Here is a 12964-nt window from a genome sequence, read left to right as displayed (position 1 = left end):
TTGACTGGGATGGGGGGATCCACGTGTGCGCAGGCTGCAGGCAGCTTTGCTACGGCCGCATGACAGGCTCTGCATAAGTGCAAGGGGCCAGCGGCTCCAGGTGACCTTTCCTGCAGCTGCATCGACCTCCAGATTCGCCAGGCTTAACTCAAGAGATGGTGGGCTGGGCAGAACAAGTGAGGTTTTGTTCGGAGTAATTATATTCTGACCTGAGAATTGTGAAAGCTATTTTCAATTTGAGAGATGGGGAAATTTTAAGTGCTTTTGCCGAAAACATGCAGATCATTGAATCCTATGTCCTCTTTTCTTTAAATACAGGTAGAATGAAACCCAGAAATAATAGTGGCAACGATACGTAATACTCTTCCGGAATCTTTCTTTCACAAGCCTCGAGCCTGCACACACAGATGAACCTGCGTGCCCCCCACCCAGGACCTCTCTGTCGAGCAAGGGAAGGCGAGCTGAGGGGCGTGGCCTTCATCGCGCCCCTGTCGCGGGGAGGAGGGGGACGTGGCCCTGTGCACCGCGGCACCTGCAGCCGCTCACAGCACTGCCCGGGCGGCCACTCTGTTCTGCTGGCAGCTCCCTCCCTCTGTGAAGCCCTGAAAGCAGCTTCTGCCCTTCCAGGCTGAGGGCTCCACGGACTTGACACATCGGCCTCCCACCCCCTAAGGGGCCCCCACGTGCGAGATAACGGAATTCGAGGAGACAGAGCCAGGAGGCTGTCTGCACCTACATCTGCTCTACGTATCTATACATGTATCGATGCCGATGCTGATGTTAATATATATTAACAACGAGAGAGATTAATTATAAGGAATTGGCTCACGTGACTATAGCTGCTGGCGAGTCCCAAACCTGCAGAGAAGACAGCTGATGTCCCAGTTCAAGGCCACGGGCCGAACCGATGGGGAACAAGGAAGCGAAGACCCTCCACACCCAAAGGCCACCAGGCAGGAGAATTTTCTCTTACTCGGGGGAGGCCAGCCCTCTGTTCTATTCTTTCTACTGATTGACGAGGTCCACCCTCCGGAAGAACCATCTGCTTACTCAAAGGATTCAAATGTTAACCTCTCCAAACACACCCCCGCCCAGGAACACTCAGAACAAGGTTTGATCGGGTACCTGGGGCCCCGGGGCCCAGTCGCGCTGACACAGAGCAAACCATCACCCCCCGGGTGCACACCAGGCAGAAGGGCTCCCAGGGCAGCTCACAGAGGGCCGGTGCCCAGGGTGCTCGGTCCTCCCCTGAACCATCGGAGGCCATGGCAGAGCCCAGGGCCCCGAGAAGCTCGCGCAGATTTCCTCTCGGGGCCCAAGTCTCCACTCAGACGAGCTGGAATCCCCGCCCGCGAATGCCGGGGCTGCCGTCCACCCCACAGAGGGCCAGTCCCCCCGGCCGAGGGCACAGCCGCCCGCCCCCCTGGCTCCCTCGAGAGTCCCCAGCGTCGGCCTCGCAGGAACCCGCAGCTGCCCCACCTCCCGCCCCACCAGAAAGATGCTTGGCCCTCCGTCCTGCATCCGCTCAGAAGCCCCAACAGGCTGGGCCTCGGGAGCGTGTGCCGACCTCTTGGCTGTGCAGCCGTCGTGGAAGCCCGAGGGGTTGAGCCGCCTGACCATGACCACCGAGCCATCCAAGCACAGCCCCCCTCCCCCCCGAGAGACCGGGAGCGCTCCAGGACCCTTCAGTCCTCATCCCTCGCCATGGAGCTGTCACCGCGCCCCTCCGCTGGGGCCCGGGCTCCTGCTGAAGCCGCAGGGGGCAGGGCCCTGCGTGCCCCCCACCCCGGCCCACCCGCTAATGGCAGTAGCACTGTCCCAGCATCAGGAACAGCAAGCATGCGCCCACACCTCCCCAAACACCCCTCGAGGGACGAGGACCAGCAGCCAGGGCTCCCCGAGAAGGCAGTGCCCAATCCCCACAAAACCCTCAGACGGATTTTCCGTCCACGAGTGAGTCAAGGCCAGACGGGTGAGTCAGCGCCTGGACTCCGCGGCTCCTGGCCTGGCCGCCTCCCTGCAGATCTGCACCTCTGAGCTCTGGCTCAGGCTGGAACGGCCCCACGGACGGCGCCAGACCGCCTAGCAGGTGAAAGTCTGGACGCTTCACAGAAAAGTCAGCTCTTGTAAAGTTTCCAGTGTGTTTCTGTCAGCTCCACGGGGAGGCTGTGTGTGCCGAGTTGCTGCAGCTCTGCCCGTGCGACCGGGCAGCAGGGCTGTCCTGGACGCTGAAGCCTGCCCGCCCGTACAGCCTGATGAGAACTTAACCTTGGCGTCCACGGTAACAAAGAGGGTGAACCAAGAAAACCAGATGCGTCCGAGTCAAATCACAGCCAGCGCCCAAACCGCTCCCTCTGAGCTGCGCCGGGCACCGGGCGGTATTCTCCGCAATGCTGGGGAGCGGAGCATTAGATGCACTGGTGCCCTCGGGAGGACGGAGTCGGATGGAGAAGGGCGAGAGGCAGGTGAGAATGTGCGCGGAGGGGGCATTTGTAGAGACGCCCCTGTGGGCTGGCTGCACCGGCTGCCCTGCTGGAAGAACTACGGTCCGGCTCTCACTGGCGCGTCAAGGGGAGGGCAAGTGGGCCCAGCAGCGGGGCTGGCTCTTAATCCCGGACCAGAAAGGATGGCATCAACCTGAGTGGAAAGGGCGGTTATCCCGTGACGAGCACCTGCATCGTCTGAGCCCCGCACCTGCAGGCTCTTCTGCCTCAGCCCTCCGGTGACTGCGGTCCCGGGCGGCCAACTGCCCTCTCACGCCACAACGGGCCAAGAGACCCACTCTCCGACAGGAAAGCGCCTGGATTTGTAGGTTTGCTCATTTCCGTGGCGTAAATACTCCCACCCGGGACGAATTCAAGCCCTGATGCTTAACCTCTGGGGACAGAGCTCGTGAATTTCTCACCACCCACCCTCTCAAGCTGGTCCTGGCTGGCCCGGCCCACATTCAGCCCAAATACATCCGGAGAGCGACCACTTCTCAGCACCACCTCCCGGTTTGACCATCTCACACCTGGGCCATTGCCACAGCCTCCTTGCCAGCTTCCTCGGCCTCTGTCTCCTTGACTGTCCTCAACGTGACTTTAACGTTTTCAAGCCGAAGCCATCACAGCCCTTTGCAGAGCCCGTCCCAGCAGGGTGACGGCCAGTGAGCCTGCACCACGGCGAGCTTGCGGCCGTCTGGGCGGCCTCCCCATCTCGGCCTCCTGCGGTCCCCCGGGGACACCAGCGGGCTCCTGCCTCGGCGCCTGGGCCGCGCGGTCCTGAGGCCACCTCCAGGGCTGACTCCCTCAGGTCCCGCAGGGACACTGTCCCTGACCGGGGCATCCACACTCCCGCCCCTTCCCGCTTCATCTCTCCCTGGTGTGTCTCACCATCATCACCTACATGGCTCGTGTGTCTCTTCCCACAGAAGACGCAGTCCACGGAGGCCTGCGACTTGGTCTGCTGTGGGCACTGGTGTGTCCCCAGCCTCAAGCGTCACCTGGCCATGGTCAGCGCCCCGCACTGGCTAATTCCTGAGCCCCACTCTTGCTGTTCCCCGTCCAGTGAGCAACTCCACAGCCTCGCTCCGGGCCAGGGCGCCTCTCCCTGTGGCATCCTCTCCGCCCTGGCCACTTAGACCATCTTAGCCACAGCTCAGACACCGACCGTGGGTAAAACCTCCGAACCCTGTCATCCGACTAACTCCTTCAAGCAGGACCGGGAAAAAAGGAATCATTCCACATGTGCCCATGGGAGACAGAAGCCTCGCGAGCCCAGGGGCCTGCTCTCCCAGTGGGGCAGGCAGGAGAAAAGGGTCTCCTTCCTCCGCAGCAAAAGGCTTGCTCCCAAGAGAAACAGCCACTCCAGCACGCTGACAGGCTTTCCTCACGGTCCTGAGATCACAGACAGGAAGTCGCCACCCTCGGGTCCCAAACACAGCGAGCGTCTCCCTGGGCACTAAGCGCATGGACGGAAATGCAGAGCTGCTGCTTCACTGCCGCCGCCCTGGCAGCTCTGCGCTTCCCAGCGCAGCTGGACTCAAGTGGCTGTTCGCTCCCCCACACAAACTACCGCTTCCAGTAGGAGCTGCGCACACAATAGGAACAAATTCTAAACTTGTGTGACACCCAGAAAGAAAATGAATTTAGTCAGGAAATATAAACTATTATCAGAAAAATTCATTCAAACCCTGGCCCATGCAACCCCTGCAACCATCCAGGGCAACAGCGCACTTCCCTGGAGGCGCCACCTTAGTCCCAAGGGAAGGTGTTTCCAAAAGATTGGTCGCTCCTCACCTTATTCCTTCTAAGGCTTCCCCTGGGGCCGTGTGCCACCTGCAGCTGTGTGACACTAGCTGTGGCTTCTAAGGCCCCCCTGCTTCGCTGCATCCACCCCTGGACCTGCCCACGGCCCCACCCAGGGCACCGCGCCTTCAGCCTTCCGGCTCTGGAGGAAGAACAAGCCCTGACCCTTCGCTGACTCCCCCCCTGCATTTCGTTCCTGCAAAGTGGAAACTGTCGGTGGGACTCGAATGCGAGAGGCAGGCGCGGACTCAGGGGCGCGGGGGCAGGTGCGGGGCGCCCCCCGGCGCTCGGTCCCCGAAGCGTCCACCCGCGAAGCCGCGCAGGAAGCGCTCCAGCCCCGCCTGGCGTCCCGCTCACCCGGAGCGCAGCCGGTTGGTGGCAGTGACATCTGGCGGCCCTGGGCGGTACCCACCCTGACAGACACACGTTTTTCTGTATGAGGAGCGGGAAAGAAATTTCGGAAAGGCTACGTGCAGCCTGGGCAACCCCCGAGCGCTAAGAAAAGGGCTGTGGGCAGCCTGTGCTCTGCGTCTCGCGCTGCAGGGCCTGGGCGCGTCTGGCTTTTCCCCCAGGTCCCGTTTGCAAAATAGGTTCGCCGCAGGCAGTGAGCCTCGGCTCCGAGCAGGCGGGCGGACGGGCTGGTGGGACCGGGGAGCGGGGAGGCAGGATCCGCCCCACAGTCAGTGGGGCTGGGCCCTGCGTTCCTCTCACCGCCCAGCGCTGCCCTTGTCAGACGGGACCCCTCCCCACACTGACCAGCATCTCCACGTGCAGCCTCTACGCCAGGAACCTGGCAGAGCTGAGGACAGCGCACCTCCCACCAGGACAGAGTCACAACACTGAGTAAAAATGCGGAAGTAAAACCGAGCCTTAGAGCACGCTTCATGCAGTTTCAATTTGCAAAGAGATTTATTACTTGGTGTGTCAGAAAGTTTGCATACACTTGCCCAGTTACCACAGGCAGAATTCTCGATATTTCTCCATATGGATAAGAATATTCATCACATAGTCACAATTCAAACATACAAAAGTCAAGAAATGTAGAAAACTCATTTTTTACCACCAACTCCATAACGTGACTTACGGATACTTGCCGTACAAAAATCAGAGTGAAAACCATGCAGCGGACCGTCAAGTGCCTGTATCCGTACACAGCTGGGTGATGTCCCAGGAAAGTCCCATCTGCATCTGAGAACCGATCTCCTTGTGCTTGAACATAGACGGTGCTCTGGAGCCTTGTGCGTCCCTGATCTCGGCTTTGAGGGCTACTGGTCTTTAGGAAGGAAAGAGAGTCACTGGGAAGCGTAACCACGCGCCCACGCGTGCCTGTGATCTGCAGCATCTAACATCCTGAGTCCCAGGATGATTTTTCAGTTCACTCTAAAAGTGACCACCGCCGTGTGAGTCTTAGTTACATGCCTACCAGTAATGAGCACATCAAACTATTTCATGATAAGATATGAAGCGTACGTCCTTATTTAAGGGAGAAAAAGAGACAAAAAACAAGCAGGAAAAGCTGGCTGACTGAAGACAGGACCAGTAAAAAACTTCCATCTCACTCCCTCCCCTGAGATGACCAGTGAGTCAAACAGACAAGTTACCCGCGGCCTCCAGACCGACGTGTTTCAGGTGGGGGCCAGCTGTGCCCACTCCCACCCTCGCCCTAGCGCTGAGAACACAGGAAGCAGGCTCACCACCCAGCGGGGACTGAACATCTACGCACCGCTACGTGGCCAGAGGACGAGGCGTGCCCGCAGGGGCTGTTTGTCCACAGTGAAACCCGAGGCAGCCGAGCCCAGAGGAGAGACAGCTTGATTACAGAGCGCTTTTCTGACACAGCCAGAGTCGCTTTCACCAACATAATCAAATACCTTTGTTAGAGAGAGGGCTCTGCTTCAGCTCAGATGCGGGGCTCACAGAGGCAGAAGCAGAACAGGAGACAGAGGGACGGCCCCCCATGCTGTGACCTTTAGCAGGGCCTGTCTCCCACCTCTCCTCCAGGCCACCTCCCCTCACTGGCCCAGCGCACCCTCCTGTGTACAGCTGGACACCCTCACTTTGCTCCGAAGGGTTTTATTTGTTGAGAAGCATCCCATTGCACGTGACCTTGCCCCCCCGCACCAAGAGGGATCCCAGGGCAGAGAAACAGCTAGGCGTGTGCTTCCCCGTGATGTAAACGCGGCCAGCATCATCTCAGAACGCAGGGTCCAGGAGAGCATTTCCAGGGAAGCAGGCGGCTGAACGCTTCTTCTAGAGGGGGTCACGTGGGCATCCGCAGGAGGGTATCATCCACCAAGCGCTCTGAGGGTGAGAGGGACTCCGTCCTCCGCTTTTCCCAGAGAGTGAGCCGTTCCCGCTCACACGCGAGCAAACACCCCCCCACGCTGTGTCCTGGAGCACTGACTCAACAATGAGTCAGGGAAGACTTCCCAGAGAGTGAATCACCGGCCTCTTTCCTGTGCACCCTGGGTGCTCCCGGGAGGTCCTCCATAAAATTCCTGGCCAGGCCCGGCCCTGCCTTGCTCATGAGATCACAGCCCAGGGTGCGGACCCCCCTCCGCACCTCTCAACGGCAGGGACCCAGAGCCTGCCCGCTGCGCACTCACGCGCCACTGGGTTCCTGTCTCCTCCTGCTGTCCCCCAGCCTGGAGCCCCCTCCCCTTTTCCCAGCGGGGACCGCGAAGCCGCCCCAGGACCCCCTGCACCTGCACAGCCCCATAGAGCACCGCCCACGTGCTTGCACGTGTCCTCCGCCTGTCCGCCCTGTTGTCTGGAGGTCTGGGCTGGACACTGCGCCACACGGCTGACTCCGTCTGGGGTGGAGGGGGGTTCCGAACAGGGTCGGGAGCTGGCTGCCCCAGCCCGTCAGAGCGGCTGGCCTATCTCACCTGCCCGCGCCCGGCAAACATCAGAACGCCTCCTCGAAGGGAAAGGAAAGGAGAGGTTCCATCTCTCGAGAGCCCGACAACAAAACACCCTAAACTAAGCCAGGCCTCTCTGAGACAAAATCGATTTACTCCAGTAATGTGTCATCGGACTAGGGCGTGAGAGGCCACATCTAGACCCCCGTCACCTCACACACGTCCCTCCAGCAAAGGTGAGGCACCCAGCACTTACTACGCCTCAGACCCGTTCCAGGCACTGAGGACACAGCAGGGAGGGGACAGAAGCCCTGACTCCTGTCTGCTCTAGTGGGGCAAACGGACCACAGTGTACCAGTAGCAGCAAGATTTCAGATCGCTCCCAGCTCTGAGGTCAGGTGTCGGGGAGGCCCTCCTACCGAGCCGACACTTGGCTGGTGGCCCAGGGGATGTGTGGAGGGTGAGTTCTGGGCAAAACAACCCCAGGCAGAGAACAGAATGCACCGCCCCGGAGCAGCTGGACATGGTGAGCCGGGGAAACAGCAGAAAGCCGCGTGCCTGACCGGGGGAGCAGGCGAAGGCCAGCCGGGGGTGGTCTCCTGCCCGCCCGCCCCCCGGGGCTGTGCAGCAGCGCCTTGTGGCCACAAAGGCCAGGCTGCGACCTTCCTGCACAGAGGTCGTGGCCTCCCGTGTGGCACTCCACGGCCTCCACCCTCATCTGCCAACCTGAGGCACAAGAACTTCTGAGCTGCCGAGCTGGCGTGCTGCAAACGCTTAACCACGACCAAAGTCTGTCGGGCATCTCGTCCTCCTTGGCCGTCGAGTCTGGAAGCGCGCTGCTGCGGCCCCGAAGTAAACGGAAGTCGGCGTGCCCCCGCCCTGGGGCCGCGGGGGCAGGGTGCGCGAGGCGCCTCGGGATCCCTCCTGACTTGACGTGTTATGTAAATTCAAGTGCGTTACCATTCATCTCAGAGTAGATTGCTCTTTCTTTCCAGGCGCCGGGTTAGTTTAACGGTGCAGCTGCTGTGAGACAGGGAGAGCAACTGTGAAGGCAGGGAAGCCACACCGCAGAGGAGGAGAAAGGCTCCCCAGGCGGCCGGGGGCTGTTCACGTCCCCCGAGCCAAGACCAGCCTTCACTCTGGGAAAAAATAAATAAAGGCCGTGTGAGCGTCTAGAGCCCTGGAATTTTCCTGTATCTAGCCCGGGTGGTCAGGTGATCACCAAGATTACTCTCGCACGACTTTCTGACTTTCTGGATTTTGTTTAAAACTATATATTTATGATTTTTTAAAATCTCTCAAGTCCTAACTTGCATCAAACATCTCAAGCCTTTTGTAGCCTAGAAGCACTTCCATCCCCATCTCTCCCACCCACCTCAACTGCTCTGTACACACCCACGTGCACACACGTGTACTCACACACACACACGTTCACCTGCAGGAACAGGCACACATGTATACACTCACACCCATGCACACATGCATGCACTTGTGCACACACACATGTACACACGACACGCACACACGCATACATTCACACGCAGGCACCCGCCCACACGTTCACACATGAGCACTCAGTGTCCGTCCATTAGCACGTGGACGCGCCCGCGGGCAGAGCTGCGTCACCCGCGGACACTCACCAGGCCCCTTTGCTCAACCTTCCCAGGGCCGGCTGACGTGCTCAGTTAATCTTTGCTAAACGTTAAGAATTCTGTATGTCACGTCTCTCAAATAAACTGATAATACGTGTTAATGGAGCCCTTGAAAGCTTGAACCCAGAGGCCTGGGTACGATGGGAATTTCTGGCCCCAAAGGAGGCGCTGGGGGCAGGGTCCTGAGATGGTTCTCACCCCAGGGTCCTGCGTGGAGGCCACTGGGAGGGCCCACGCGCCGGAGCCCCGTAAAAATTAACCCACTCAACTCCGAGGGAGAGGAAGGGGTGAGAATAAAGTGAAATGGGAGTCACGTGCGTCTTTATTCCCCCCTCCGGCACCCCCGGGAAGCCGCGTGCCTCGCGCCACCGGTAATCCAGCTTCAGGAAGAAGGGGAGACTTCCGCAGATGGAGAGTCCTGCCTGTGCCCCGGGAGTTAGGAGAAGCCAACCTAACCTGAAATGATAAACGCCGTCATGAGGTCGTCGTCTCACCGCTTACTTCCAGGCTCTGCGCCTTTCTTCCAAAAACACGAGCCGGTAAATAAGGCTCTGTGGTGCCCTTCGCGTGGTTTACGGTCGTGCAGCCGGGGTGGCTGAGCCCCAGGCGGGAGGCTTTCCGAGATCCCCCCCCGCACCCCGGCCGGGGTCATGATGCCTCTGAACTAGCCCAACCCGGACCTCAAAGCACCCAATTCGGAATTCAGACTGGCCACGTAAGTCCTGTGACTGCCTCCAGGCCGGTCCCCCATCCCCAGGGGGCCGTGTGACGTTGTGCTCACCTGCACTTTCTCAATGTCACAACATTCGTGTGTGTGTCCCATGGCAAGTGGCTGGGGGTAAAATACAAAAGCCAAATTTCTGATACACAGCTTCTACTGTCAGGGAAACGTATCTTTTGGGTCACAAAACTAAGAGGAGTGGAAAATATCAGAAACTGTTGGAGCAAAGTGGTGGAGAGAAAAAAACCTCATGTCAAATCACAGTGGCTCACCAGGAGGAGGCGTCCTGAGAGCCCCAAGGGCAGCCCCGCATCCCTGTGTATCTCACTGGGAGGACCCAGCACAGCACCACCAACGTGGTGGCGACTTAGCGTGTCTGCAGGACACTTGCCGTGCAGTCAGGAGTTTTCCAGAGAATTCTCCACCCAGGATAGGGGCCTCCCTGTCTCCTTGGCCCTCCACATCTGCGCGGCCCGACTCCCTCTGGGGGTCTGTGTAAAACCAACGTCGGCCTCCGTGGACCCTCCAACGACTCACTCCTAATTCTGTGCTGAGCAGCCCAGGGCTCAGGGCACCTCATGACTCTTCTTGGTGGCCACACCGCCCACTCCTTAGCTCGACCACCAGCCCCGCCCAGGGTTTCCTAAAGTTCCTGGATTAAGACCAGCCTCTCTCCTGGGGATGCTGCAGCCCTACCTGAACAAGTCAAACGACAACAAACAATATACAACCAGCTCTGAACTGCCCTCCTTGACTGATCTGCCTGTGTCTCTGAAAGCTCTATGGCTTTTGAGTCTATAGGGAATTTAAGGTATTCCTTTAAATCTTAGGCATAGGCCCTCTTCTAGGGAAACAATCCTTTATTCATAACACTGTGTGTGCGGGAAAATTAGATTTGAGCCTGCCTAGGGACCGGCTGTATTTTCTTATTCTTCTACCATGTGAGTCCTGTATTTTTACACAAGACGGTAGTCATGATAAGTAAAGGCGGAAATTAAAGCTAATGATAAAATGAAAAGGCACACAGGCAAAGAGACCACTTTGTTACAGCCACCAGGTCACGTTGCTGCTTCACGATAGAAGTGAAAAGCCGGTTTTGGAGGCTGAGTAATGTCACTGCACAATCTACCCGACTCCCGGGCTTCAGAGGAAAATCCAAGCGACAACAGACACTGTTGAAATAACTGTCACCGTCACCGTCCTTACTGATAATAGTCCGCTTGGTTTCCCTCCATACGGCAAGTTTTGAACACAATTTTGAACTGTTGTTAACTATTTCTCCTTTATTTTAATGAACGTATTTCTTTTGTGCTTCCACCGAGCGAAGCTTTATTATAGAAACAAACAGAAGGTTCTGAGACTGTCACATACTGAAGCTGAGACTCGTTCCCGGGAAACCGGCCTCGCCTCAGGCAGACGGTCGGCCCCGGACGCGCTGGTCACCTGAAGAGCTGACAGGTGATGGTACAGACAAGAAGACGTCAAAGCAAAGTTCACGGACCCGCTCATACTTCCCTTTTGAAGTTTTTAGACGTAGTCAATGTCAGATAATTCCCAAGTCAGGACCTCATTTCTTAACAGCATGCAGGGTGTCAAAGGAAAGAGAAAGTTCTAGAGTTCCAAAGATAAATATTCTACTATATTCAGGACCTCTCCTTTCACAGGTCGGGTGCTATCGACCTCAGAACAACCCTTTCTTGATAAAACACCACTCTGAGCTGCTCCTGCGTTGGTCGTGCCCGTTCCCTGGCTTCCTCCTTCCTGGGTGGTGCCCTTGGAAAATGTGACGTTCTTACCTTTGATGCCCTGAAGCCCAGGTCAATGAGGCCAGTGTTCCCTGCCCACGTCTCCCTCAGCGGGACAACTGTACGTGCGGGGCGCAGGCCCGGCACCGCCAGGGAAGCTCAGTCATCAGCGGGGCTCCCTCTGCTGGTTTCCAGCACCAGGAGCCCACAGACGCCACAGGACTGAATCCTGCACAAGGAATTTTTCATGGAAATCAACCAAACACAACGTCGCGGAAACTGTCAAGACCTGTGGAGAGTCAGGGACATCTGTTTCACCTCCTTAGAAGTTTCCGTCCCAGGGATGCTGAGAAGACCTGAGCTCTGGGGTCAGAGACACCGGCTCTAACACCCGGGATGCGGCCAGCAGCCCAGTTGTGGCCCCCGAGCCCCTGGACCACAGGGGTGGGGCAAGGATGTCTTACACGTGCTGGCTTCTGAAGCCACTGGGTGTAGGGGCCCACCCAGTACGACCCCCTCTGGGTCCTGGAGGGAGACCCCGCCGCACTGCTGAGGTTACTCGCGTGGACCACGCAGAGAAACGGCCCAGCTGGAGGACAGCCAGGCCTGGCTCTGAGTGTCCTGGCAAGACATGTAGAAACACAAAACCCATGGAGAACTGTTGTCCTCACCAAAGACGGTATCATTACTCCTGCTAATAATTTAAAGTTCCAATTTCGTTAAAGCCATCGCATCATTTCTTCCTGTTTTTTGTAGATGCTTTCCTTTTTAAAACTTTCTACCACGCTGTTCGTTAAAACTATTTATTTCTCTTTAAACCTTGAAGTAAATACTTCACTACCTTTTATCAAATGGTACCTGGTCCATTTGGTCGATTGTAAATGAGGACTAATATTTTACAAAGTTTGGAAATGTAAAGCATGAAATAAAATTACCAGCAGTGAAGCTCCTGCTTATACATGAATACTTTCCAGAGCCTCTTTTGAAATACTCAGGACTATAGAATTTTCAATAGGATACGGTATTCCGGAATGGCAGAAATCCACAGATAAGCCCTGAAACTTACAGCATCACAGAATTTAAGGCCTCAGGTTTAGGCGGAAACCAATTATAATATTTTGACAGCTGGCTTTTACGTTCTTATTTTAGCATTAGCCAAAAATCATGTACCACCGGCTTTAAATCAAGTGGTCAAGTTTCCACTATTCTATAAATGTGTCTGCCCTGCATTTACAGAACACTTAATTGCTTCCCGAGGGTTTTCACACCCCTTCTCTCCTCTGTACCTCCTCTAACCGTGAGGTTGGGGTAGAGAAGATGTGGGTTCCCCCCTTTTGTCCTTGAGGGCACTAAGAAGCAGAGAGGTCAAGCGGTGACGGAGGTCATGTGTCCCCACCCGGGAGCCGGGCTGTGTTTCTGCCCGGCCACTGCCAGCACCCAGCACCCCTCCAGCCACTCTGCCCCAGCACTCCATCCTCGAAGGCGCTCACGGCCAGAAACAGAAAGCCTTACTCAGACTTACTTAAGCTGCAAGGAATTTACAGGCTCTCTGACCGAACAGCCCAGGGAGGGTCAGCTCAGTGCGCCTGGAGGAAGGCACCCTCTGTCCCGATTCCTCCCCAGGCTCACCCATGTCGTTACACTGAAGCGCCCGGGGCCACCACACACCCATCGGCCCTCCCCAGCCAGCAACGCA

Source organism: Phocoena sinus, chromosome 17, assembly GCF_008692025.1.
Source record: "Phocoena sinus isolate mPhoSin1 chromosome 17, mPhoSin1.pri, whole genome shotgun sequence".
NCBI lineage: Eukaryota > Metazoa > Chordata > Mammalia > Artiodactyla > Phocoenidae > Phocoena > Phocoena sinus.
Note: the sequence above shows the minus strand (reverse complement) of the source record.